This window comes from Budorcas taxicolor, chromosome 19, assembly GCF_023091745.1.
Source record: "Budorcas taxicolor isolate Tak-1 chromosome 19, Takin1.1, whole genome shotgun sequence".
Taxonomy (NCBI): Eukaryota; Metazoa; Chordata; class Mammalia; order Artiodactyla; family Bovidae; genus Budorcas; species Budorcas taxicolor.
Genome location: NC_068928.1, coordinates 8,980,904 through 8,983,284, shown reverse-complemented (window position 1 = coordinate 8,983,284; position 2,381 = coordinate 8,980,904). Strand labels below are relative to the sequence as shown.

The following is a 2,381-nucleotide window of genomic DNA, read 5'->3' as shown; positions in this document are numbered from 1 at the left end:
CTAAGAAGAAACAGTCCACCAAGAAGGCAGAAAGGAGGGTGGGACTTTCCAGAATGTTTCTGTGACAACACATTCTATTGTTATAGGAGTGTTCAAACAACCATCAAAAACAAAAATAAGGATACTATCCATTTTCCTAACAATCTGAATATGTTGCTTAGGTTCACTGTGCATTTACTTCTATGAGGACCGTCACAACACATCCAGGAGATATGAACATGGCAGATACAGCGGCTCTCTCTCCACTTTACAAGTGGAAAACAAAGCCAAAGTGATCTACCCACTGTCATTCCTTTGTACAATCCAACTGATGTGAGTGTAATCTCTTGAGTGCTGCCTGCATCTCCTGGTTCATCAGGGTGCAGATCATGGGCAAGCATGGGGTTCTTGACCATGTGGCTGATGGATACAGCCTGGACCACGGAGAAGGAAGAGAAGGGCCTGGCATAGAGGTAGATGCTTGGAATGAAGACCATAGACATGACGATGATGTGGATGGTGCAGGTGGAAGCTGCCTTCCTCCTCACCTGCCCTGAGTGGGACCTCAGCATCACCAGGATGGCTGAGTAGGAGACCAGGAGGAGGAGGAACCAGATGACATCCAGCATCCCACTGTTGCAGATCATGAGGAACTCCAGGACAGAAGTGTCAGTGCAGGCGAATCTCAGAACTTGTGGAACATCACAGTAGAAGTTATCTAGGACACTGGGGTCACAAAAAGGCAGTGGGAGCATCAGAGCCAGTTGGGAGATGGAATGAACAAAACCTACCATCCAGGCTGTTGCCACCAACCCCACACAGAGCAGAATGCCCATGATAGTGACATAGTAGAGGGGCCGGGAGATGGCTATGTAATGGTCATAGACCTTCATAGAGAAGAAGGTCAAGACACCTCCCAGAAAGTGGAGAAAGAAGACCTGAGCCTCATAGCCCTGGAAGGAGATGGTCTTCTCAGCGAGGAAGTCCACCAGCATCTTTGGGGCAGGGACTGAGGAGAAACAGATGTCTATGACTGCCAAGTTTCACAGCAGAAAATACATGGGTGTGTGAAGCCTGGAATCAGAGGTCACTGTAAACATGGTGAGGTGGTTTCCCATGACAGCGGTGATGCAGACAAACAGGAACACCAGAAACAGGAAGAGTTGGAGCTCCTGAGTCTGTGAGAGCCCCAGGATAAATTCTGATATACATGAGAGATTCCCTGATTCCATGGCGTCTTCTCCATACATTTAAAGAAAACACACCAGGAGAGAGATGCATTATTGCTCAAGGGCTCATTCAAATTGAGTGTCCAGGTCTCGATGATGGATTTTCATGTGCAGATCCTAATACTTGGTGCTGACTTAATGGTCTTGTCTCTGGAGAGTTCACTAGTTGGTTCTGGAATATGTATTCATCAGGGGCTTCTGAGGAGGCTCAGTGGTAAAGAATCCACCTGCCAATGCAGGAGACCCAGGAGAGGTGGGTTCAATCCCTGTGTTGGGAAGATCCCCAGGAGGAGGAAATGGCAATCCACTCCAGTATTCTTGCCTGAAAAGTCCCGTAGACAGAGGAGCCTGGCAGGCCACAGTCCATGAGGTCACAAAGAGTCAGACATGACTGAGCAACTGAACACAAACACGAGTATATATTCACAAGATAGCTTAATGCTGTCCAGAGACACATGTGACATGCCTTTCAAAGATTCAGTGTTATCTACTGGTGGTAAGACACTTGGAGTTCAACAGACCTGCAGTTAAATTTCTATTTCCTTGATATTTGACCCTGGAGAAATTACTTAACCTCTCTAGGTTTCCCATTTGTATGGTAGGAATAAAAATGACTTTCTTTATAGAATTGTCTAGAGGATTAAATAAAATAACACACAAGGTCCCTACAAGAGTGTCTGGAATAATAAATGGCAAACACTTTGTGTAATCTCCTACTCTAAAACCCCCTCCCTTCCTTGAAAATCTAATATATTTTGTACCAAAATTTTTTGTGCAACAGTTACCACATCATAATGTTAAGGAACTTTTTGTGTTTCTGTATTTTCCATCCATAATTCAACTAAAAGTTTGCAGAGGGATAAATATGCATCTTATAATTTATTTGTGCCCTACAGTACCCATCTTTTCTGGTAGTCAGTACCCAAAATCTTTTGACTGCTGTGTGAGTGAATATCTATAGGGAATGCCTTCCTTCACTGGTGTAGATGGCCCCTTACTGGATAAAGTAATAGAATATGTGGTGTGTGTGCTGCAACATGAGATGGGGGAGATAGATTGTCTGGGTTAAAAAAGGGGTGATGGATCTTGTATGAAAGGGAATGGAAGAACTCTTCTTAGTGAAACTAGAATTTTAGAAGATGTCACTGAATATAAGGATAGAAGAGAAAGGAA

The 2,381-nt window shown here is 44.3% G+C and overlaps 1 pseudogene; it reads right to left on the bottom strand.

The window, feature by feature from the left end:
• Positions 1-286: 286 nt before the first annotated feature.
• Positions 287-1,211, bottom strand: LOC128065114 (olfactory receptor 4D2-like; annotated as a pseudogene).
• Between the last annotated feature and the right edge of the window lie 1,170 nt (positions 1,212-2,381).